The sequence below is a fragment of the Lissotriton helveticus genome, chromosome 3_1, assembly GCF_964261635.1.
Source record: "Lissotriton helveticus chromosome 3_1, aLisHel1.1, whole genome shotgun sequence".
Taxonomy (NCBI): Eukaryota; Metazoa; Chordata; class Amphibia; order Caudata; family Salamandridae; genus Lissotriton; species Lissotriton helveticus.
Genome location: NC_136061.1, coordinates 1,822,097,063 through 1,822,124,817, shown reverse-complemented (window position 1 = coordinate 1,822,124,817; position 27,755 = coordinate 1,822,097,063). Strand labels below are relative to the sequence as shown.

The window sequence follows — 27,755 nt, the reverse complement described above, 5'->3', positions numbered from 1 at the left end:
CCGCTGACTACATCCTCCTCGGGGACCTCAACTTCCACCTGGAGAACAACAACGACCGCAACACCACCACCCTGCTGGACAACCTCGCCAACCTCGGTCTCAAGCAGCTGGTGACCACCCCCACCCACTACGCCGGACACACACTCGACCCCGTGTTCTCATCCAGCAAGGACATCACCTTCAGCCACGCCACCGGACTCCACTGGACGGACCACAGCTGCATCCACTTCAGCTTCAGAAGGACCACGATCCACCACCACCAACAACAGGTTGCACGCAGAAGTTGGAACAAGGTCACAGCTGACCAGCTCGCGACCTCCCTGAGTATGAACCCTCCCACCAGCGCAACTAACCCAAGCCAGGCGGCCACCAACCTCACGAAGTGGATCAGCAACTGCGCAGACGACCTCGCCCCTCTGAAGACCCCGCCTAGCAGACCCGGCAGCAAGAAAGCCCCATGGTTCACCGACGAACTCAAGAGCTCCAAGAAGAACTGCCGAGCACTCGAGAAAGCCTGGCGCAGAGACCCAACACCGAACAACATGACTGCCCGCAAGCTCGCCACCCGAAAACACCACCAACTGATCCACGCCACCAAGAAAACTGCTTTCAAGGAACGACTGGACAACAACGCACACAACAGCAAGGAAGTCTTCAACATCGTTAAAAAGCTCTCCAACCCCAACGCCGGAAACAACGACATCACCCCTTCGCAAGACCTCTGCAACTCCCTCGCCTCCTACTTCCACAACAAGATCGCGGACATACACAACAGCTTCAGCACTCAACCGACGCACGCCACGACTGAACCACCGACCCCCACCACCACCCTCCGCGCCTGGACCTCGATCAGCACCGAAGACACCATCCGCACGATGAACTCCATCCACTCCGGATCTCCGACCGACCCCTGCCCTCACCACGTCTTCAACAAGGCCGACGCTGTCATCGAACCCCACCAGCGGGACATCATCAACACCTCCTTCAACAACGCTACCTTCCCGGAGAGCTGGAAGCACACCGAACTCAGCGCTCTATTAAAGAAGCCATCAGCCGACCCCACCGACCTCAAGAACTACCGCCCCATCTCGCTGCTCCCGTTTCCTGCAAAAGTAATCGAGAAGACCGTCAACAAGCAGCTGGCCGCCTTCCTCGAGACGAACGGATCCCTCGACCTCTCGCAGTCAGGCTTCCGGGCCAACCACAGCACCGAGACCGCCCTGATCGCAGCCACCGATGACATCCGAGCCTTGGTCGACAACGGAGAAACAGCGGCCCTCATCCTCCTAGACCTCTCCGCGGCCTTCGACACTGTCTGCCACCGTACCCTAGGGCGGCGCCTCAGCAACGTCCGAATCCAGGAGAAAGCACTGGAATGGATCATCTCGTTCCTCGCCGGAAAAACACAGAGAGTCCGCCTCCCCCCGTTCAGACCAGAAGCCACCGAAGTCATCTGCGGCGTTCCCCAAGGCTCCTCGCTCAGCCCAACCCTCTTCAACGTCTACATGAGCCCCCTCGCAGCCATCACACGCCAACACAACCTCAACATCATCTCCTACGCCGACGACACCCAGCTGATCCTCTCCCTCACCAACGACCCCGCCACCGCCAGAGCCAACCTACACGAAGGGATGACAGACGTAGCCAAGTGGATGATGAACAGCCGCCTGAAACTGAATTCGGACAAGACGGAAGTCCTCATCCTGGGATCTTCACCCTCCGTCTGGGACGACTTCTGGTGGCCCCCCGCCCTGGGCAGCGCACCCAAACCAACAGACCACGCACGCAACCTGGGCTTCATCCTGGACTCCTCCCTCTCCATGACCAGACAAGTCAACGCCGTCTCCTCGTCGTGCTTCAACATCCTGCGCATGCTACGTAAGATCTTCCGGTGGATCCCCACCGAGACCAGGAAGACGGTCACCCAGGCCCTCGTCACCAGCCGTCTGGACTACGGCAACTCCCTCTAGGCCGGAACCACCGCCAAACTCCAGAAGAGACTCCAGCGAATTCAGAACGCCTCTGCACGACTCATCCTGGACATCCCCCGACGCAGCCACATCTCCGGACACCTGAGAGATCTGCACTGGCTCCCGGTCAACAAGAGAATCACCTTCCGTCTCCTCACCCACGCACACAAAGCCCTACACAACCAAGGCCCAGGATACCTCAACAGCCGCCTCAACTTCTACGCCCCCACACGCCAGCTTCGATCGACCGGCCACGCCCTCGCCTCCGTCCCCCGCATCCGAAGAGCCACCGCAGGAGGAAGGTCCTTCTCCTACCTGGCCGCCAAGACTTGGAACTCCCTCCCGACCCACCTCCGCCTGACCCAGGACCACCTTGCCTTCAGGAAGCAGCTCAAGACCTGGCTGTTCGAGCAGTAGCGGACCCCCCCTCCCATAGCGCCTTGAGACCCTCCGGGTGAGTAGTGCGCTATATAAATGCTTTGATTGATTGATTGATTAAACTGGACGTCTAGAAGGATCCAATTCAGTGTCTGATACTATTGACTCTTGTGAGGAAGATGTAAGTTTTTGATAGGACGGCGTTTAGCGTATACCTCCGCCCAGGTGTAAACCTCATTCAGTTTGTAGTCAATAGTGTCCCTACGAAATTTGCGTAGTTTTCTCTCTTGAATGTCCTTACCATAAGCGTCTAATTTTGTGTTAAGGTCTTCTAATGTAGTTTTCCAAAATTCAGGATCGCAGCGACTCGATAGATCAGATTTAATAATGTGTATTTCTTCCTCTAACTCTTTGATGGTTTTAGAAAGTTCTCCAACGAGAAGTAAAATTAAATCCAAGGAGCATTTATTTAACACTGCTTGCCAACATGAAAATAAGCAAGCATTGATAAAGCCAATAGGTCTTACATTGGTGGGCAGCGTTTTGGTTTTGTCAACGTGTTTCTTGTTTTGACATGGTTTTTGTAAAAATGTATTGCTGTGGGAGCTGCCGGGACTTCAGCATTATAACAAACATTGACAAAAAACAAAATTCTTTTTATGGTTTTAAAAAGCACACATTGACACAGGAGTTACTGACACAGAACACAACTACTTTGTCTGCCGATATGCTCCTTGTGAAAGAGAAGAATACTGTCACTCACAGTGAAGTCAGCCAATAGACAGAAAAATAGAGAGTTTTTTTTATTAAAACAAAAGGTCTTGGTTAACACTAAACCTAATTAGGGACCAATTCTTAAAGAAAGTCACAAAAGTGTACATGTCTTGGTATTAGCGCAGATTTTCGGCTTTCATTAATTTACAAGAATTTACCGAAAAAGGCCCGCAAATCATACTACATGTGAACTACATCTTAGCACGAGCAAATATGCATTAGTAGATTTGCTTATGTGAAAATCTGTTGAGAGTTTATAAGTTTACTCACTTTCCCTTCAACCAATTTTTCCCTGCCCTGGAAGAAATGTTACTTCTGCCCATGTCAGGGGTAGATTTCCCACCTTCTCAGTTTTCTCAAAAGATCAGAGAAGAGCTGGCGAAAACCATGAAACATGTAATTTTGTAGGTTTGCACAGATTCAAAGGGGCTGTTAGAATTGGGGGTCTTTTGTTGGCAATGGTTTTGACCTTTGTCCAAGTAGGGACCCCTGCTTCTAGTCAGGGTAAGGAAGTTATGTCCTTAAACCAACCCTGCTCACCCCCTTGGCAGCTTGGCACAAGCAGACAGGCTTATCTCAGAGGCAGAGGGTAAAGGATTTGTGCTTACATACAGTAATACAGTGAAAACAATACAAAGGGACACCACACCAGTTTATAAAAATAAATAATCTTTATCTAAACCAAACAAGAACAAAACGACAAAAACCCACAATACATATACCAAGATATCCTCAAAAATAGGTTATTCATACAACCAAATCTTGTAGCAACAAATAACTCCACCTGGAGCTATTTATTATCCAAAGTACGGCACTGACCAAGAGGTGTGCGGTGTCGGGCGCCGAGTCACATAGACCCCCAAAGAACAGTACCGTGGCAAACGATGAAGGTAGAGACCGTGCAAGGCTTAGGGGAGGTTATGCTTTCTTGGCGCAGTGTTGATTCCTTGCGACCACAGAGGAGGTGATGCCTTGGTTCCTTACGACACCAGGAGAGAGGAAGCCTTGGTTCCTTTCTGCGATGCACAGGAGATGAGACGTCAGTTCCTTACTTTTGTCGGGGAGGTGAGGCTTTGGTTTCTTACTGTTGTTGAGGCGGTGATGTCATGGTGGGGGCGAGGCGGCAGTTCCTTACGACAGTCCGGTGTCGATGGATTCAGGAAGTAACTCATGTCCAGTATCGGCTCCGTGATGACGAAGCACTGGCGTCGAGGAGGTTGGTCTGCGGTGCGTCATGAGCGTCACATGCTGTATCCTCAGCTCCGTGCAGGCAGCGGCCTCGGTGACCACGTCTGAGTCGATACGGTGCAGTGTCTGCAGGCATCTGGGCTGTGGTGCAAGTCGGGCGGTGCATCATGCTCTTCACTAGTGGTGCCTACGGCTTTGTTGCAGGTCGCGGCGTCACTCTCCGGCATCATTGTTTCCATTTCCCTCTGTGGCAGCTGAAGCAGCAGTTACAGATGCAGGAGAACAGAGGAAATTAAGTATTTGTGTCCCTGATAATTCAGAACAGGAGACAAGCTCTACACTAAGCCCTTGTAGATCTTCTTCAAGCAGGATACAAAGTACACAGCAAAGTCTTGGTCCTCTCCTTGGCAAAAACTCACTGCAAGCCAATCCCAGAAAACACAGCAAAGGGGCAGTACTTCTCCTTCAGTTTTCACAGCTCTTCTCCTTGGCAGAAGTTCCACTTAAGTCCAGAATTAATCTAAAGTTCTGGGGTCTTGGCCCCAATATTTATACTCCATTTCTCGTTGTTCTCTTGTGGCAGAGAGGCTCTGTGCTCAGTCAGAACCAGAGGTGGAGACAGCATTGTGTAAGGCAGACCAGGCCCATTCAGGTGCAAGGAAAGCTCCTTCCCCTACTCTAAATGCATGCCAGGTCTATTCAGCCCTGCCCTGACTCATCCAGGAGAGGAAGGACACATCTCAACCCCCCCTCCCCACCCTCCCGTGGCTGTCTACAATGAATGCACGTCCCCAGCCCCTATTACTCCAAAGCCACGCAGAGGCACACGGGAGGGCTAAGCAAGAAAATACCTACTTTCTGAAAGTGTTATTTTCACACATACAATATAAAAATCATCTTTACTAAAAGATGCATTTTTATATTCTGAGTTCAGGCATACTATAAACTCCATCTTTCTATCTTGTCCCAATAGGAAGTTATATTTATAAGATGTTATAAATAAACGCCCATTCTATCCAGTGGGACAGATAGCCTTTCAATAGTGAAAAACCAATTACACTGTAGTTCACTATCAGGACATGTCACACACACCAGGGCATGTCCTACCTTTCAGATACACTACACCCTGCCCACAGGGGTAACTTTGGCCTACCTTAGGGGTGACTCACATGTAATAAAAGGGAAGGTTAGGGGCAGGCAAGTGGGTGCACTTGCCAGGTCGACGACATAGCAGTAGAGACTGCACGCAGACACTGCAGTGGCAGGTCTGAGAACCCTTTAAAAGGTTGCTTGTGTGGGTGGCACAATCAGTGCTGCAGGCCCACTAGCAGCATTTGATTTACAGTACCTGAAAAGACACAGTGCACTGTACTAGATACTTAGTAATAAATCAAAAAAGTCAATCATGTAAACACTAATCCATACTTACAATTTACGCAGACAGCATATGCATTTTAGCACTGATTAGCAGTGGTAAAGTGCCCAGAGTCCTAAAGCCAACAAAAAGAGGTTCAAAAACAGGAGGCTAAAAACCAAAAAGTCTGGGGGTATACCCGCTGAAAAAAAACAGGTCTAACAGGGGCATTCTATTGCTTTCCGCTGCCTCTAGCCCCAGTATGTAGATCTGTGGAAGGGTAGCAAAATAGCTTATTCAGAGAGGCTATTTATAAGAGCTCTTATATAATGAGATTGTTGCAGCACTACATGGCACGAAGGGGACAAATTGATTTTTTTAAAGGACAACTTGTCACATTAACAAGTAGATATTTTACTTAATTCTACACCCCTTAAGACCTAAAAATATTAGCTGTTAATCAATTGTTTCCTATATTGGTGATTGCCCAGTAGCTCCCCCAAGAAAAAGGTTCAAGTTGACAAAACAAGCATTGGTAAAGACAAACCGCTGGTGGCCAAACACTGGACCTATTTACTTTGACAATGATTTTATGTGTTGTACTTTGTTCTTGTTGTAACTGTAACGTCCACAGAAACATGTTTCTTGATTGGATAATTATGGTGACTCGTGCCATATATAGCACTTGCTCCAGCAGATTTATGCAGTCCCTTCATTGAAACACATTTCATAAATCTAAGAAGGATGAAAGGCTGTGATGCCCCTGCTGGAATTCATACTTGTGCCCTACAGGGTAGATGCATATTTCTGCAAAATTCCCAATAGTGGGACGAACGTTTGTGAAATTAAAAACTGTTATGTTAAGCAAAATTTCTTGCCATTATGTAGGTGTACATTGTTGCTTTATTTGTGCCCACTAGACACTCGTCCGAGCATAAAATGGTGCATTTCTTCCTCAAACCAGTCTCCTACTGTGTTCTTGTGTGGCTCTTGTATATAAGGCATGTCCTCACATCCAATTTTTACTCGAGATACTGAGCTAAAAGGATAAGCAAACATTACATGCATTTTGGAAAAAAATGCAATTGTGGCCATTCGTAACACATTTAACATTATACTTTGTGTACTAAAATAAAACCCAATATCAGAATGTAATATGTATATGTATATTTGTATAGTTGTGATCAAGGGAGGGATCTCCCGAAACGCGTCATCGGCAAAATAAAATAATGCACTGAAAATTTCTTGGGTCCGCGCTGGTCTTTTCAAGGTCATTGAAGCAGCAAGGCGAGGTTGGATTTATATATATATATATATTACCTACTGGCGGTCGCCAGTAGGTATATATAGTTAGGATTTTTTCTCTATGGGTTTTTTGAAAATTCTATGTCTAATAACTTTGGCGTTTGTGGACGGAATTGGCTGAAATTTTCAGGAAAATGGCACATTTTGTTTCTGAGCAGCCCTTGAAAATTTGGGGGGGGTTCGTCCAGTGGGGGCCGAGAAAAAAGGGGGGTCCCAAAACGTGTTTTTAACATTGAGTTTTCCATAGGGCGGTTGGCCTCACTTTTAGCCCGAACGGCTGAATGGATTTGCACGAAACTTGGCAAAATTGTAGGGACTGGTAGCCCGATGTGCCTTTTGTAGGTCTCAATATATGTGCTCCAGTGGATTTTGAGAAATTAACGTTTAAAAAAAGATATATATCTGTAACAGCGGACCGGGCAGCGCACTGGTTCGCGGACTTTTCGCGCAACGGAGCTTTGTGAAGCGAAGCTGATTGGTTCTCCGGCGTCTATCAACATTCCAAACAGTCCGTAGCGGCCGCCATCTTGTCTCTCGGTAGGATCGAGAGACAAGAGGAGGTCAAAACAAAGGGGGAAATAACTATAAGGGGGCATAGTAGATCCTCGCTGACCCCCTAGGTTTGATGTGGAGGTTTTAAAAGGGCCCCGCGGGGCAAAAAAAAAAAAAAATATTAATAATTGAACGGCTGAATGGATTTGCACGAAACTTGGCAAAATATTAGGGACTGGTAGCCCGATGTGCCTTTGCTAGGTCTCAATATATGTGCTCCAGTGGATTTTGAGAAATTAACGTTCAAAAAAAGATATATATCTGTAACAGCGCTCCGCTTCGCGTAACGGAGGTTTGCGAAGCTGATTGGTCATTCTGTCACTGGGCTATAGTTGGGCTACATCTGGCTGATATTTGGGCTACATTTGTTTTTTTGTGTGTCTGGCGGCCATCTTTGGGCTACATTGGGCTACATTGGGCTTCATTGGGCTACATTCGGCTAATTAGCAAATAGCTCATCGCAAACTAGGAATGGTAAAGAATCGCTATTTATTCCTTAAAGTTCGCTATTTAGGAAATGCAAATAACTTTGATGATACATATGGCGGTTCATCTCTAACAAGATAAGAAGCATAGGGATACATTTATGATGACTGGCGCATCACCAGGGATGTGTTAGTCATTTTGTGCCGGTGTTCCGTCACCTATGGTGTGCTGCATTTACAATGCGGCGCATCATGGGGCAAAAACAGCACAGATGCGTGATGTATCTGTGCCGTAAAGGTGGCGCATTGCTGGAGTTGTATCGCAAGTGTGATGAAGCTCCAGCAAGGGTCGGGGGTGCCCCTGTCGCAGGGTTTCTGTTCTCTCACAGAACTGTGGACAGAGGATTGGAACCTCGGCGAATTAGGGTGTCCCAAAACTCACGTTAGTAATCAAAAACTCCTTAGCAAGCTAGGTACAGTGTCACATTGGATATAACAAACTCTCAATGTTTAGACAATCCAGAATATGAACTTATAGTACCTCAGGATACGTGGAACTCATGAACAGTCGGTCGTTATAGATTTCTTAGAAACCAGAACATGGAGTTAAGAAGAACAGATGTGTATTTGAAATGTTTATTTACTAATGCCGTCTTCTCAGGCGTAGTACCTTAGATAATAAAAGTACACATATTATCAGTAGCAAAATTACCAGCATAGTTACTAGTACATAAAAAGTGAATGGTGATAGTATGTTAACATGCTGTAAATGAATAAGAGTTAGCAACACTTATAAGCAGCCGCGGGCCGTGGAGGGAGTTACGGTGAGGCAGGGAGGCGGGGAGGGGGAGAAGCAGGGTGGAGAATACAAGTACACATATTATCAGTAGCAAAATTACCAGCATAGTTACTAGTACATAAAAAGCGAATGGTGACAGTATGTTAACATGCTGTAAATGAATAAGAGTTAGCAACACTTATAAGCAGCCGCGGGCCGTGGAGGGAGTTACGGTGGGGCAGGGAGGCGGGTAGGGGGAGGGGCAAGGTAGAGAGGGCTCCACCCTGCTTCTCCCCCTCCCCGCCTCCCTGCCCCATCGTAACTCCCTCCACGGCCCGCGGCTGCTTATATCTCACCCTCCCTAATACACATATTATATTATTTGCTAAGAAGGTCTCTTTGTGTTGGTTTAGGGCGTGCCCATACTTTAGTGTCTTAGATTTGAAGGAATCACATCAGCATACACCAGCTCTCTCTTCATGTGAACCGCATCAACTGTTGTGTATGTGTGTTCGGCAAAGCAATATAAAACCCGCCTCATGCCCAGAATTGGCAGAAGTTGCACTTATGTTATGAGTATGAAGTCGTGGAGATCAGACCTCATAACAATTCTGTATCGTGTTGTTCTTGAAACTTTAGCACTCGCTGTACAGATATAGTTTAACAAGTAAAGCAGATAGTAGACCAATAACATATTATTCTCATGTAAACCACGATGAACTACTAGGTGGAAAGCTAAAGCAACAACTAAGTGTCGTGTGCAGAAGTTGCAAAAAAGGAAAAATGGCGTTTAAACCGGTAATGAGCCCATGCTAACTTAACACGGTGTAAAGATATCCAGGACCTAGATGACACCTCCTCATGATCCGGAAACGAACTGAATAAGATAATAGAAGTGCCATCTCATGAGAGCAGATTGCAAGTTTATATGTGGACGGTCCGCAAGATAAAGCATTAAAAACTAGGAAAATGTAATGCTAAAGAAAAATAAAACAGCCAAGTACTTTATCGAGTCTTAAGCCAATAGGCAAGGTAAATAATAAAAACTTGACAAATAAGTCAATGAATTGTCAATGAAATGCTAGTACTCAGCATATCAAACATGAAAAAGGTCTATGACATAACTGTGTATGCAAAATAAGCTGCAACAGCCTCCAATAGGAAGTCACCGTCTTCATCCGAAAACAGTTCAGCCATCCAATTTAAAAGCGGAAAAGAACATACGTGCTCTCCCAGCACCGGATCCTCTATCACCATCAGAGGACAGCTCGGTGGGTTTTCAAGAAAGCTCTGTTCCAAGAAAGACTGTGCTGCCGCCAGTAAATTCCAGGGACCAAGTAGTCCATGCATCAATGCCACAGCCATAATCCTTTCGCCAGGACAAACCAACTCGTGAGTAATGATAGGAGTCATCAGCTGATTAAAGTCGACGTCAGGAGAAACCGGTCCGCAGAGACACAAATCAATGGCCCAATCGAAATCACAGGTCAGGCAGTGAAATACAGGCTGGACACAGGTGAAGTAGGAGAACCAAAAAGATAATCCATATGCCGTGCTTAATATCGCCAACGGCATTGTGCCATAATATTCTAGCATGCGATTGCGGAACAGTGTCAGCAGCTGCAGGGTCGGAGGTTGCATAGTAGGGACATCCATATTTAAAAATGTAAAAAAGCACAAGAGCGTCCGCTGGTAATGCAAGTAAAAATGCCAATCTACGAACCAGAGGGCAGAAAATACAATGAAAGGAAGCAGGGATGACTCCAAAGATTTTCTCAAATGAAGTCACGAGACCACTGGTAACAACTTTAAAAAAGTGTGCCAGGGACTTTGTGGAGGATGCGTTAAAGATAGTCGGAAACAGGTTGCTGAAATTGAAAGGCAAATCTTAATTGAAAAGGGTGTGCACCTCTGTATGGGTGTTCGCTATGTGAAGTACGAAAGTTTCACGGGCCGAACTCAAGGCCACCTCTCTCTGAGACAAAAGAGCTCTTATTCTTGCCATGCCGTTGAAACGTGTCCCAAGGTTGGTATTTGTGGCCAGATTGAAAACTCCCTATGTTCATGTGTGGGAGGAAATAGAACATTTCTGCAGCAAATAACCCGTTCACTTACTGTTACGATAAAAGGAATACTTTTAATTAACTCAGAACAATCTTCATTATTGAGCATCAAATAACTACCATTTTCCAACAACTTGAACGTGGGGATGATAGCAGGAACTGGCGTGCCTTGCAACACGCAAGCCATATTTGGTCGGTGTTTGTTGCATGAACCGTGTAACTGTATGTGCCTACACATTAGTGAATGATCTGGCGTCTCAGTGCATTCCTCTCCATTCAGATAAACTTCTTGATCATCTTTGAAACATCTGTATGTGTATGGAAGCGACCAGACCTCATGAAGAAAAGCACTACCTAAAGGTTCATAACGACCTATTGGTATATATTTCATACAATTTGAAAACTTATATAAAGCAAAAGGCAGCGTTATTAAACCGTGGATAAGGCATGTTGCCAAAAAACCCGCAATCCTCTGCTGATGATGTCACTGAGCATGTCATGAATGATGTAATATGTGACATCATCAGCAGTGGATTACGGGTAATGGTATCTCTAGTTTACTCCCTTATAGCTGTGTTTCTTTTAACATAAGTGTCTGTTTCCTTCCCTTATACTTACTGTTTTTGGTTCGCTTCCGGTTCGCGTACCAGCGAGCGAACTAGGAAGCGAACTAAGAGAAATAGAGGTTGGCACAGTTCCAAATATTGTACCAATTTTTTAATAACGGGGAGGTAGTTCTGAAAAGAACTTTTTTTTTTATTTTTCTGAACATTTTTTTACTGTTTTTGAATTTTTCGGAACAGTTTTATATTTTTTTGGGTTTTTCTTGGAGGGGGCAATGAAAACGATTCATTGTAAAGGGCTCAACAGGAGCAACAAAACAAAAAAAAGAAGTATTTATTATTTTGGGCGTTTCGGACAAACTTGCATATGATAGTCAATAGCTCTGTTGATCAGAGTGATGCTTTTTTCTCCGTAGGAAATGAATCCATCGCAAAATGCGCAGATGTGTTTTACATCACCAAATCTCATTTGTATATTTGGCACCATCTCCCTGCCCTCTGGTCCCGTTACTTCCGGTACAACAGATCTTCTGGCCATAATAGGGAGATTATCTAGGTCGTTCCGAAACTGTGCAGCACTGTAGTTGTTAGGATGCCACCTAGTCATATGGCGATGCATTGTGTAGTTTCCGAAACTGTATTTTTTGTCGGTCCCTCTGGACAGTCTATCTTGACATATAAGGCAAGTTACGTATCTTGCATTTACTTTTTTCTGACCTTTGGGAATTTTAAAAAATTGCCAAATGAAGTTTTCTTTCCGGTGAGACGTCCTGGGCTGCTCAGGCAAAAACTGCCTCTCTTCGTGCTCGTCCTCCTGTTCCTCTTCTTCTTCTTCTTGTTGAATTACAACTTGAGCAGGTGGTCCACTCTTCCTTGGATGTGGTGGAGGTGGTGGGGAAGCACCAGCTGAAGCTACTAAAGAAGCCATTGCTCAGTGATCACAAAGGGTCTTTCTCTCACAATGATGAAAGTCAGAGTGAGGAAAGAAGGAGGGATTTTCATCATTTGGGAAAAACAAGAGTTCTCAACCAATCAAAAGTGTTCATTTTAGATTATATGACCTAGTCTTACATCATTAGGAAACCAAAAGTGAAATGAACCAATGAAAAGTGTTATTACCAAGTCACATGACTTGCTGTGTTTACGTTAAGCGCTTTGCAGGGCCTCCCGGTTTGCTTCCAGAAACCTGCGCTTTGCGACTCGCTTCGCGTACCAGTTCGCTAACGTAGCACGTCATATGACGTATCACGCGACAACGTGAAACGTCATGCGGACGGGAGGCGTCACGATGTTGTTTTCTAACGCGGCACTTGCGGTAAAGAAACGTTTACCGGCTCGCGGTCTATTTCGCGGCATCAAGGTCAGCTAACGGGAAGCTTCCCGATTCGCGAAGCGGGAACGAAGAAAAAAAAATATTTTAAAAAAAAATTATTCATAAACATATAAAATATATTTTTGGATTTAAAGAAGAATACATTTTACAGCTACAGATATTAGCTGTTAAAAAACCAATGAAATTCACAGAAAAAACCATAGGTTATAGACCATATATAGTTAGGAATTAGCATTTACAAAACCTTGAAAATTCACTGAAAAAACCATAGGTTATAGACCATATATAGTTAGGAATTAGCATTTAGAAAACCTTATTTTACTCACACAAAACCATTGAAATTCCATATATAGTTAGTTGCACTAACTATATATCGCGCACCCGCAATCCACTGCTGATGATGTCACATATTACATCATTCATGACATGGTCAGTGACATCACTGATGACATCACTGATGACATCTCAAATGACATCACTGATGACATCACTGATGACGTCTCATTTGGCATCATTCTTGTGCTAATACGATAAACCTCTTCAGACTCTAGTATAACCTTAGATACACTCAGTGTATACAGACACTCACACACTGCCACTCATCCATGGAGTTACTCACACACCCAGTCAGTCATGCAAAGAAACAATCTCACCTCCATTTCTTCAACTATACAGTTATACACACCTTACTTATTGAAACATATACTAACACATATTTACTCTCTTATACAATCCCTGATACAAGTTCACAATGATCGATACAACCACTCACTCAGTGGCTCTCATGCACAGTTATTTATATATGCCAACTCTCACATGTACTGTGTTTTACATATGTACTTACTATGACATGTAGCATTGAGATATCCATTCACTCATCAATACACTCATGCACACAGTCAACTGCCCATGTAGCTGTTTCCACATGCACTCTTGAACTCATACACCTAGTGAATAAACTGCTCACACATCTATGCACAGAGTCACACACCTTCCAGCCACCCCCACACAAACTCAATCTCCCATAGAAATACTTGGGCAACCAATTAATAACACATATAGCCTCTCGTATAGCTAATGATCAACACATGCATCAGTTTACATCACAACAGACATAATGATGCACAAATTAAGACAGTTTAGTCACTAACCCATGCATTCAGTGAGACACATTTAATCACTCACTCATACAGTCAGTCACGCACCTACTAAATCCTTCATCCAGACACTTATACATCCACTCATTCTTCAATATCTAAGACATATTTTAACTTTACAGAAACATACAGTCACTGGATGTTGTCATCAGTGATGTCATTTGAGATGTCATCAGTGATGTCATCAGTGATGTCACTGACCATGTCATGAATGATGTAATATGTGACATCATCAGCAGTGGATTGCGGGTGCGCGATATATAGTTAGTGCAACTAACTATATATGGAATTTCAATGGTTTTGTGTGAGTAAAATAAGGTTTTCTAAATGCTAATTCCTAACTATATATGGTCTATAACCTATGGTTTTTTCAGTGAATATATATATATATATATATTGTACAGTTGAAGCCAAAAAATGGTGCCATATATATTCCGAATAGCTTCGCATTACAAATACAACTACTATCGAGATTTATTTTCTACTGTAACATGCACTTTTCTTTGTCTTGGGAAAGCAAACCTCTTTTCAGAATATTTTTTGATCCATTTTCCATAAATTCGTACTTCTAGAAGCTTCCCTGTTCTGCTTTTGTTGTAAAGGGATCATGCATGGCACGAAACACCTGCTGTTTATTTTACATTTGGGTGTCACTGCTATTTTAAATCTATCCCCAGTACATTTTATGGAGCTCCTGGTGACTGTTTATTATTATGAAAGTGAAAACAAAAGAGCAATGAACAAAACAAAAAAAAAACTAAACGGAGGCAGATAAAACTATAAATGACTCAACAGGATGAGTGGCCATTGGTCCGTCTGCTGCAGCTCAAACAGCCCCTCTTACAGCACCTGTAGGGGGCAAGAACTTGACAACTGTATACCGCTTGCAAGTCACACGTCGGCAGCAAGCGCCGAATCACTTTACAAAGACATTTTAGGATACACTTACTTTTTTCACTTAATTATAAAATCTCGCTTTACGTATTTAATGGTAAATTGATTATATTGTAATTCTTCTATAACATTTTTCAACAAATTACCAAACCGGCTGTCTCCTTTCGCTCCGAAACGACTTTCCTGCTTTGGCGCACTCTCAGCGCGTACCCTGCAGTGGCAACCGGAAGCGACCGGCCCCTATTAGTTAAAACCAGGAGCGCGCACATGCGCAAGAATCAATGCTGCGCAGCAGAGACGAGTGCTGTGTAACAGCTGCTGGACAATAGTCGTTCGGATGTTTATAGCTTTTTGTAATAGTGGATAAAAGAGCGAATCTGAGAAGAACGGATACAAAATTAAGGACAACGGTACGTGATCAGGGTTCGAGGGGTTAGGGAGGCCTTGTCGGAGTTTTTTGCTACTTCATGAATCGTTACACATATTTCTTGTTTGTTTTCTTTACAAACCCAAACCATGGCATTGTGCTATGGAAACGTAGGTTATCACTTATGCAGAACACATAACACACGTGTGGAAACACCTTGCACGTGTGCGGAGGTTTCTCAGGGAGAAGGAAGCCCTTTGATGTTGGCAGCACATTTTTGTTGTTTCATCCTACATTTCCCTCCAAATCAGGCCACCTTAAAAGATAACTGCTAGCATTGAGTCTGATAACTGGCTATTCATATTGTATTTGTGTTCTATCCTCTCTACCACCCCAGAAGTAAGTCTTGACTGCTCGCTTTGCAACTTGTTAGAGACAAGGTTTAGCAAATGAATACCTGTGGTATCCAAATGGAATAAAATAGTCCTAAGCATTATAACTCCAATAATGCATATAGCTGCCATGTACCATGCCCCGTAACCACATAACTTCCACAGAACATGGTCTAGTGTGTATGTTTTGGCCGGAACTTTAAGTGGTCCTGGTCACAGACCCCTTGGTAATTAAAAATGGGCATTGACATGGGTTCCTATCAGGTCCTATATTAATGTCCGGAAGTAATCCATGTCAGCGATTTAAGTCCTGTTAACGTTTCACATATTTTACTTAATCTTCATCTTATATTGCATAAGTGCTATTTCCATTTATGACGCATTTCTATATTTGTTCATGTAGCATGATACTCTAGTATAGCGTGTACTTTGAACTGAGTCGCCTCCAGTTATTTACAACAGGCCACAATTGAGAGCTCAGGAGTTGAAACTAACGGCATTGCAAGATTCTCATAGGGCCTGTCTTGTCACTGAGTCAGAAAGGTAGTCAGAATAGCTGCCCATCGGATCCTTGGTCTCTCTGCAGAGCGCACTGCGCAATGATCACGTATTCTAGTTGCACTTGTAATTTTGTGCAAATATGTGTGAAGGAAGTACACAGTTGTCAAACTACTGATAAGGCAAGGGTAAAAAATGCACTGGGTGTGCAATTTCTTTGTGGGTGGTGAATTGAAGATGTGGGGAACTGCATTCAGGACAGAGTGTGAAAAAGGAAAGAGAGAAGATGTAACATAGTGAAATATGGAGGGGAAAAGGGCATAAATGCCTAAGATAGAGTGAACATAGCATATGTGATTGAGACACTCTGAAGACAACTACCCCTTCTACAGGCGTCAGTAATTTTTTTGTCAGTCTCAGAATAGAAACGGATACTCGTTGGGTGGCACACTATGAAATGCATTGAAATTTAGTTTACGTGTTTAAGCTATACCCTTAATTACATAGGTCACACTCCTTTTAAAGACCAGCACCCCTTTTTATCTGACTTAATTCCCTGGATTTAGCCATAGAACTTGGGATTGCCATCAGAATCAAGTCCACCCTAGTTGTGGTTTAGCAGACTATTTGGTAACGTAGATCTAGGAGAGACAGTTTGTAATGCTTGCCTCCCTATTGGCCAAATGATATGCTATTGGGCAATCACGTTTTTAATTTGTTCCTTTGATCCTTTTTGCCAAGGTTGGAAGTAATCAATGTAGAAGGTGCCAGTCAGTCTGTGTCTAAAAATTTACCGGGTATTACCAGGATGTGTGTAAAAGTGTTCAGTTTTATGGTATATTTACCAAAATGTAATATAGTTGTAAATGAATAGATCTTGGAACAAGTATAAGTGTGCTATACAGTCCTGGGTCTACTAATTTAATAAACTGACCCTTGGTAAAACGTCCCTTCTCCTTCCTCTCTGTCCTCTGATATAATAATATGTCAGCACTTTAAAACCGGCTTAGGCAAAGAAATACACACTAGAGGCATACTCCTTGAAGAAGTCTCCAGCGTGACATTCATTGACACTTTCAAGACTGTTTGCCCCTCTTTTGCTGAAGGTGTGCCTAAAGCTGCTTTGTGCATGACCCCTTCTGTGCTACAGCTTCTCCCTCCCAGCCAGTGAAGAGACAGAATATCGAGTTGTTTTTTCGAAGTACCATAATATCGAGTTTTAAATATCGAGGTACAAGAATATCGACTGCAAGAATATTGTGGTACAGAATATCGACAGAACGGTAAGAAATATCGTTTTTTTAAATATCGAAGACAGTAATATCATTTGTAAAAATATCGTTAATAATATCGATATTTATATTAGTGGTCTGTATTTTAGTATATGTGTTAAAAGTATGTGATGTGATTTTTTTGTGTAAGTATAGCATTTTTTTAATGTATGTGTTAAGTTTTTAGCAGTAATTAATTTTATGTTAATTAATTTTAGCGTATTCTCAATCTGTAGCGGGTTGTGGGTTTATAGGGGAATAGGGTGGGAAGTAATGTATTTGTAATAAAGTATTTATTAATTTTATTTATTAGTATTTATAATTACATTAATAATTAATTAATTATTAAGTGGTTATTATTTTTTTATTAATCAATTAATTGTTAATTATGTTAATTGTGTTATTTGTTTTAGGAGCGGGTTGTGGGTTTATAGGGAAATAGGGTGGAAAGTAATTTAATTATAATAAAGTATTTATTCATTTTTATTTATTCGTATTCAAAATTAATGTATTAATTTATCAATGGGTTATTCATTTTTAATGAATTAATAATTGATAATTATATTAATTGTGTTAAGTTTTGTAGGAGCGAGTTTTGTGTTTATAGGGGAATAGTGTGGGAAGTAATTTAATTAGAATAAAGTACTTATTAATATTTATTTATTAGTATTTATAATTAATTGGTTATTAATTGTTATTAATTAACTAATTGATAATTATATTAATGGTGTTATTGTTTTAGGAGCGGGTTGAGGTTTTATAGGGGAATAGGGTTGGAAGTAATTCAATTAAAATAAAGTAGTTAATATTTTTTATTTATTAGTATTTATATTTCGATTTTATAGTGTTGTTTGTGATAATTTATTTATTAATATTTAATTATTAATTGTTTGTAATTTATAAATAATTAATTGGTAAGTATGTTAATTGTGTCAAATCTGTAGGAGTTATTTGTACGTTCATAGGGGAATATGGTGTGAAGTAATTTATTTAAAAATCATTAATCAATATTGTTTTGATTATAATTAATTTGTTTTAAAGATAGTTATTTGTTTGTAAAAAAAAAATGTTTAAACTTTTACAAATTTATGTTTGTAGTTATTTTTTTTTTTTACATAAAATAATTTTTTACATCTTTTGGATTTTTTAAATATTTTTATATGGTTTTTATTTTTATCCAAAACTTTCCCTAATGTTGTAGTCACTGGAGTGAGAATAGTAATTTTTACCCCTCTGCTATCCAACACTTTCGCTACTGTTGCACTCTCTGGAGTGGGAACAGTAATTTTTACCCCTACGCTATCCAACACTTTCCCTACTGTTGCACTTACTGGAGTGGGAACAGTAATTTTTACCCCTACGCTATCCAACACTTTCCCTACTGTTGCACTTACTGGAGTGGGAATAGCAATTTGTACCCCTTCGCTAGCCAACATTTTCCCTGCTGTTGCATTTGTTGTAGTGGAAATAGTAATTTTATTCCCTCCGCTATCCAACAGTTTCCCTACTGTTGCACTCTCTGGGGAGTGGAAATAGTAATTTTATCCCATCTGCTATCCAATATTTTCACTACTGTTTCAGTCAATGTAGTGTAAAATGTATTTTAAAAAGGTTAAACATATTTTAATATTTTAATTTATTATATATATATATATATATATATATATATATATATATATATATATATATATATATTCACTGAAAAAACCATGGGTTATAGACCATATATAGTTAGGAATTAGCATTTAGAAAACCTTATTTTACTCACACAAAACCATTGAAATTCCATATATAGTTAGTTGCACTAACTATATATCGCGCACCCGCAATCCACTGCTGATGATGTCAAGTCAAGTCAAGTCAGAGAATTTATATAGCGCACTACATACCCAGAGGGTCTCAAGGCGCTGGTCAGTGGACATGGTCAGTGACATCACTGATGATATCACTGATGACATCTCAAATGACATCACTGATGACATCACTGATGACATCTCAAATGACATCACTGATGACATCACTGATGACATCATCCAGTGACTGTGTGTTTCTGTAAAGTTTACATATGTTTTACATATTGAAGAATGAGTAGATGTAGAAGTGTCTGGATGAAGGATTTAGTAGGTGCGTGACTGACAGTATGAGTGAGTGATTAAATGTGTCTCACTGAATGCATGGGTTAGTGACTAAACTGTCTTAATTTGTGCATCATTATGTCTGTTGTTCTGTAAACTGCTGCATGTGTTGATCAGTAGCTATATGAGTAACTATATGGGTTATTGATTGATTGTCCAAGTATTTGTATGGGAGACTGAATGCGTGTGTGGCTGGCTGGGAGATGTGAGACTCTGTGCAGATCAATGTGTTCTTGTATCAATGATTGTATAAGAGAGTAAGTATGTGTTAGTATATGTTTGAAAATGTAAGGTACTCTATGTTTAACTGTATAGATTAGAAAATGAAAATGTGATTGATTCTTTACAGGACTGACTAGGTGTGTGAGTAACTCCATGGATGAGTGGCAGAGTGTGAGTGTCTGTATAGGTGTATGAGTGCATATGATAGTGTTGTAAAGATGAGTGATTGTATGTATGAATGATTGTATGGGTGAATGAGTGAATGTGTGTGTAGATGTAGGAATCAGTGAGTGCGTATGTAGTAACTTGTATTGGTGTGTCAATGGTTTAAAAAATTATATTCTGTATTTAACACTGGGTGTAACAGAGGTTATATTAAAGTGTGAGGAGATGCATTGTATTGTCACATGAATGATATCATCAGTGATGTGACCATTGATGTCAAATGAGATGTCATCAGTGATGTCATTTGAGATGTCATCAGTGATGTCATCAGTGATGTCATTTGAGATGTTATCAGTGATGTCATTTGAGATGTCATCAGTGATGTCATCAGTGATGTCATTTGAGATGTCATCAGTGATGTCATCAGTGATGTCACTGACCATGTCATGAATGATGTAATATGTGACATCATTAGCAGTGGATTGCGGGTGCGCGATATATAGTTAGTGCAACTAACTATATATGGAATTTCAATGGTTTTGTGTGAGTAAAATAAGGTTTTCTAAATGCTAATTCCTAACTATATATGGTCTATAACCCATGTTTTTTTCAGTGAATTTTCAAGGTTTTGTAAATGCTAATTCCTAACTATATATGGTCTATAACCTATGGTTTTTTCAGTGAATTTCATTGGTTTTTTAAAAGCTAATATCTATAGCTGTAAAATGTATTATTCTTTAAATCAAAAAATATATTTTATATGTTTATTAATAATTTTTTTTATTATTATGTTTTGGTTCGCTCCCGGTTCGCGAACCGGGTAGCTTCCCGTTAGCTCAATTTGGTGCCGCGACTCGGTACGCGAACCAGTAAACGTTCCGTTTGCGCAACTGCCGCGTTAGAAATCAACATCGTGACGCGTCGCGGAAGCGCGATGTATCGCGTTGTCGCGTAATGCGTCTTATGACGCGCCGCGTTAGCGCACCCGGAAGTGCTCCGGTACGCGAACCGAGGCGCGAAGCGCAGCTCCCCGGAAGCGATCCGGGGCGCGTCGCGCAAGCGCGACGTATCGTGTTGCCGCGTAATGCGTCTTATGACGCGCCGCGTTAGCGCACCCGGAAGTGCTCCGGAGCGCGAACCGAGTCGCGAAGCGCAGCTCCTCGGAAGCGATCCGGGGCGCGGCGCGCAGCGCGTAACGTAAGCGTAACAGGTCATGTGACTTGTTAATAAAACTTTTCATTGGTTCATTTCACTTTTGGTTTCCTAATGATGTAAGGCTAGGTCATGTGACCTAAAAATAACACTTTTCATTGGTTTAGAACTATTTTTTTTCCAAAATGATGAAAGCCCCCACCTTTTTTCTCACTCTGACTTTCAACTTTGAGAAAGGAAGACCTATTTTGCTGAGTAGAAAATGGCTTCAGTAGTAGCTGCAGCTGGTGGACCCCCACCACCACCACCACCACCAAGTAAGAGAGGACCACCTCCACAGTTCATTCCCAACACAGAGGAGGAAGAGGATGAAGAACAGGAAGAGGAAGTACAGCCAACACAGTTTTTACGTGAGGAGCCCCGGGTATCTCACCACAAAAATAGTTTTATTTGGCAGTTTTTTTCTTTTCCTGAAGGACAAAAAAAAGTGAATGCTCGCTATGTGACATGCCTAATATGCAAAGAAGATTTATCAAGAGGCACAGATAAGAAGTATAGTTATGGCAACTATACTATGCATCGTCATATGCAGAGGTGGCATCCACTAAATTACAGCAGGGCAGAGATGCTTGACCTCCAAGACAACCCACCAACTCCTGTGGCCAGGACATCGGCACAGGTAACTCTGTCGGGGCCAGAGGCACGGGAAACAGTGCCAAACATTCAAGAAAACTTTGTGCACATGAAGATAGTGTGTATATATTGCGGTAACCTACTCTCATGTGCCAATATGAGTATTAATTTGATAAACAGAGCATATGAAAACCACAAGTGCTCTAAACGCCCCCAAAATTTTTTTTTTTTTTGCTCCTGTTGAGCCCTTTGTAATGCCTGTTTTTCGTTGTTTCCCCCCCAAAAAAACCAAAAAAAACATAAAATTGTTCAAAAAATCCAAAAAAAACAAAAAATGTTCAGAAAAAAAAAAATATATATAAAACAACAAAAACATAAAAAAAGTTCTTTTCAGAGCTACCTCCCCTTTATAAAAAAAATTGCTAGAATGTTTAGCACTCTGGCAACCTCTATTTCTTTTGGTTCGCTTCCCGGTTCGCTCCCCGGTACGCGAACCGGGAGCGAACCAAAAAAAAAAAAAAGAAGAGTAAGTATAAGGGAAGTAAACAGAGAGTAATGTTAAAAGAAAGACAGCTATAGGGAGTAAACCAGAGATACTGTTTAATAGATTTATTTACCGAAGAAAAGATGGAAGAGGGTATAATTGTGAAAAACAAAATAGATAAGGAAGTGAAAGAAAAAAAGGAGAGTAGAAGAATAACAAAGAAGAGTTTCTTAGAGAATATGAGTGAATGTTCAAAATAAGATTAAAACATGTGGAATAACAGAGAGAAAAAACAGAAAGCAGAAAAGAAGAAGTAACAGAAAAAGAATAATTGAAACAGCAAAGAAATCTAAATAACATAGGGGCATATTATCAACATAGGCAATAAAAGTTTTGCAGCTTTTATCAGCAGAAATGTGTCGCTAAAGCCGCTTTTGCGTCAGAAAACTGCCGCTAAAACCGCTTTTGCAGCAGTTTTCTGCCGATAAAAACAGCAATAATTTTATTGGCTGTGTTCATAATATGCCCCTTAGTATGCTTCAACTACACAGAGAAAGCATAATGAACAAGTAGTGAAAGAGTGATCAGTCAAAGACACTAAGAGTAATAGAGACGGAGTGAGTGAACAAGAGTGAGGAACTATGAGAAGAGAGGGACTGAGAAAAGGAGTGGAAGGAGTAGAGTAAGTAAATAATAGAGAAAGGAATGAGGGAAGTAGCAAAGGCAGGAAAGTGAGGATTAAAGAAATGAAGCAGTGGAACTAATAGTAGTTAAATGTGATAGAAATGTAATGAAAAGAGTACAAAACATTTACCTTATAATTGTCGTTAACTTAGTCACTTGTTATTTTTATACTTTCAATCTGTGAAAGAGAGAACAAACATTTGAAAAATATTAAAACATGTATTTAAAAATTAGAAAAGACAAGGGAAAAGATTGAAGGACAAACAGTTTTTCAACAACTTTGACACTTACAGAAGCTTCTGCTTCTCCAGGCCCCCTACACAATCCTAAAGATATACATTTTAAACTAACAGTATCTTGATGCAGATGAAGTGAGGCCTATCTTGGAACATGGTGCATCTTTTGCACTGCTGTTGTCTCACAAAAGTGACGCAATGGCAGCGCAAAAGAGGTGCACAATCATCATAAAACTGTTCCTAACATTTTAAATGATTGTTTCAGGATGGCAATAAGGTGTGTCCTATCCAGACGTTTGTTTCAGGTGAGGCCTACTCAGGGTTGCAGATCAAATTTAGGCTTGTTGAAGAGTACAGAGGAGATAATACATGTGCAGGCCAACCAATAAAGTTCAGACTTCCTCTGTTTCCCTGGACAGGCCTAAACTTCATCTGCACAATGTGATTCGTAATGTTAGGAAACACAGGTAATATATCTGAAAAACGTGCAATTTCTTTTGCTCATTTCACAATCACATCACTTGTGTTTCCTTTGGTTAGGTATCTCATTGTGCAGATGTAGTCCAGCATATGAAAGAGTACGCACTGCATGCAGCAACGTTGACACTTACTGAAGCCTCAGCTTCTCCATACCCCCTACACAGTCCTAATTATATACATTTTAAACTGACGGTATCTTGCTGGAAATGAACTGAGGCCTATCTTGCAACATGGTGCATCTTTTACACAAAAGTGACGGAACAGCGGCGTAAAAGAGGCACACAGCCTTCATAAAACTGCCCTTAACATTTTAAATGATTGTTTCTAGATGCTGATAAGGTGTAACCTATCCACAGATTTGTTTCAGGTAAGTCCTACTCAGGGTTGCAGATGAAATTTAGGCTTGTTGAAGAGTATAGAGGAGATAATACATGTGCAGGCCTACCAATGAAGTGAGTCATGTCCACTGCACTCTTGAACAAATGTCAGACCTCCTCTGTCTCCTGGAACAGGCCTAAACCTCATCTACACAATGTGATGTGTAATGTTAGGAAACACAGGTAATATAATTGAAAAACGTGCAATTTTTTTTGCTCATTCCACAATCACATCACCTGTGTTTCCTTTGCTTAGGTATCTCATTGTGGAAATGTAGTCTATCATATGAAAGACTACGTAGAATGTGAGCACTGTATGCAACAACTTTGACACTTACAGAAGCCTCACCTTCTCCATACCTCCTACACAGTTCTAAATGTACATCATGAATACAAACAGTACAGAATTAATTATACATGTTAAATGGTTTATTTTTGCTGTTCTCAGAATGTATCAAATTTCATTAAAAACAGTGACTTGAAGGTATTCATCATATAACAGCGGGGAAAAAAAAACACAATCAAAATGATTGTGTTTAAAAAACCCATATAACATAACCAATCAGAAATCAGAACTCCTCAAAAGTAACTTACTTTTTCATGACGTCGAAGGATGTCCTATGAACAGCTTACACTCGGTTGTGCTGTTTTTATTTTCAGCCCGCCACTTTCTGAAAGAAAACCTCCATCGTTTTGAAAAATATGTTACATACAATAAATGACTTCTCGCTCTCTACCACACGTTTCCACAAGGCCAAATCATGTAAGAGCCATTTATAACTCTTGGAATTCTTGTAAGCAAATCCCGTCATTTTCTATTTCCGCAACTTTCAGAAAGAAAACGTTCAAGATCACTTTCACAATCCTGGACTAGTAATATCTTACCCTTCTTGCTCACTCATGTTCTACATTTCCTATGACACTGATACTGCTTACTATGAAGCAGACTTACACTACCTCTATGACTACTACAATTATTTAATTCTCTACATCACTTTTAATCACAAAGCAATATAAAACAGTAGATAAAATTATATCAACCCCTAGAATCATTATACGCCAGTTACCTACCCTAAATTCTCTTTTCTGAAAACAGAAAGTAAGAATATTTTTAAGTAAAAAGGCAACATTGTATCGTAGTCAAATGGGAATAATTTCCGAAACAGCAAATTTTTTTACATTTTCAATAAGCTGTGTAATAAGCGGATCTTGTCAAATGACCATCATGCCATATAATAGCTGCAGTTACAAATGTTCTTCCTAAAATCAACGACTGTGTAGCCACAACATTTGTAATTAAAGTTGAAGACTTACTTTCATCAGGTTTATATAGTTGGATTTTTAAAATGACATTATAATCAAAAGTTGGGACCAATAATCTAGACAGCATTGCAGACTTACATTCCCTCTACTCCATGTTTTGATTGGCTGCTTGAATTAGCTTATAAAAAGAAACAGTTTTTCTGAACTCATTCAAAGTGCAGTTATTTTTCCATGACGTCAAGTGTTATGGTAAGAACACCGTTTGCTTTGGGAAATACTCTGTTGTCCTTCAACTAATCTCTGCCCACCACTTTCTGTAAGAAAATCTTCTTTTTTTCCAGGAACTATTTAAAACTCAAAAATAACTTTTGACTCTGTACTACACTTATCCTCAAGGCCAAATCGTGTAGGAGCCATTAGAACCTCTTGAAATTCCTCAGAGCAAATCCCGAGATTCCTTCTCTAAAATTTTGGTTTTAAAAACACCAGGTAAGAATTTTTAAGGTCAAAAGGCAATTTTTTTTTGAAAATTAAAACAGAATCGTTGCAGAATGACCAGCCATTTCCACACTTCAAATAAGCTGTGTAATGTCCTGATGTTATTGAAGGACCATCATGATATATAATTGCTGCAGTTACAAAAGTCCTTCCTGATATTGACAACTGCGAAGCCACAAAATTTTTAATTAAAGTTGTCAATTTTGTTCCATCAGGCCTACATCGTTGGAACATTAAAATGACATACTGGCCATATGTTCGTATAAATAATGTTGACATCATTTCAGATTTACATTGGCTACACTCCATGTTGTGATCAGCTGCTTTTACTAGCTTATTGAAGGAGACTGATTTACTGTCTGGCAAAGTTAAATATATAAATCTTTCTGAGTCTACACTAGTAGTACTTGATACCCTACAGTTCTCGCAGTCATGCTGCCATTGATAAGAAAGCCCAAACAGGTGATCTACATCTACACCTTCAGCATGCAATACATCAAGCATATACATTAAAAACACCTGACAATCTTGCTGAATATTTTGAGAGAATTGTGTTTGACCTGAACATCTGTCTAACAGATTTCGAATTTCAGACACACTTTCTATTTTTGTTCTATCAGTGCTACATTTCTCTAACACAGAATTTAACAAACGGCAAAATCTTTGATCAGAATTGACCACAATCTCTTCTTTTACATTTTCTAGAGAAAACAAAACATTAACCACTACATTAGCATAGCAGTTGACACCAGAACTGTTTTCAAATTGAAAACCAACAACATCTTCAACAGAATCCTTTTTCTTTCTGCTTATAATTTCAGGTTCATCGACTTTTCATCTTTTTGCTACAACCTCCCTAGTATTGGTCACATTTCTTCGTTTCCGGCCTACCACACGTTTCTCAAACAAAGGATATTGAGGCAAATGTGGCGCGTACTCTCTTCTTAACCTATTGTATTCCTTAACACAATCTAGATCCGCACAAATGTTTGTGACATCACACTCAATCAAGTACAATCCCGATAAAGTTCTAACTCGTGACAATGCCACATATGCCATACCCTCCTTGAACACAGAACTGCCAATATTCACCAATGCACTGTCTACACTTAAACCTTGTGATTTATGGATTGTCACCGCATATGCCAAGCAAACAGGAAACTGCTTACGGCGAACATATAAGTCTTTTACAAGCAAAAATCTAGCAGAACAACGACCAATTAGCTGTACTTCCTCAATGCCATCAAATTTAATTTTTTAAAATTCAATTCCATCTCTATTTCTGTATTTCACAAAATCAACAACATTACCCATTGATCCATTTACCAGACCTCTTTCAACATGTAAATTCCTTCTTAAAATTATACGGCAGTTTAAGCACACATTCAGAGTCTTTTCAAAACCTGCAGTTTTAGATATATTATGTCTTCTCTAATGAATCCAATTTTGTTTTCAAATTCTCAGACAAAATAATTGTTGATCCCATATGCTCTTCTCTGTCAATAGCTTCCAGTTTCACAATCTCTTGGTTTTCTAAATGCAACATTTTGTTGTTGAAGATGGCACATTCTGCAAGAGTTGGCATCAAACATATTCCAGATTTCTTCTCAGTAATTTTCTGAAAAATATTCTCAGGCACAACGTCTTGTTCTGGATATAAATTTGACAGTAATCGTGCATGTAAAGCTTCTTTCCCATGCTTGGTCACTTTTCCAATTCTAACATCTTGTAGAATATTCTTGTAATCTTCATCCTTCGCCTGACGTATATTTTCATGCAGTTCAGCATAATTGAAGTTTACCCATATATTGACGTTGCCAATGCTCCCTAGGCACTTCCTGGTATCTTCATGCGTGAGCATTTTGAACACAGGTTGTCCTTTCACTGGTGTCAGCTGCAGAAGATCTCCGAAAACAATGATGTGTTTGCCACTAAATAACACATCATACTCTGTTTTAAGAACTTCTTGCATTCTCAAATGCACAAAGGCAAGCATGACATTGGAAACCATGCTTACTTCGTCAATGATAAGAAGTTTCATTTTCCTCAAGAATCTTGAAACTTCACAACAAGCATCTCCAGATAACTTGTGGTATTGTAATTTGTTGTCATGCTCCACTGGCAGCATCAGTAGACGATGCAAAGTAATACCTTTAATGTTATG

At 40.8% G+C, this 27,755-nt stretch overlaps 1 long non-coding RNA gene across 1 annotated transcript in view; it reads left to right on the top strand.

Moving 5' to 3' along the window:
- Positions 1-15,046: 15,046 nt before the first annotated feature.
- The window catches only part of LOC144825171 (uncharacterized), a 180,301-nt gene continuing 167,592 nt past the window's right edge, over positions 15,047-27,755 (top strand). The window contains exon 1 of the long non-coding RNA XR_013609313.1: positions 15,047-15,144. This is a non-coding gene — a long non-coding RNA (uncharacterized LOC144825171). The remainder of the gene's footprint in view (positions 15,145-27,755) is intronic.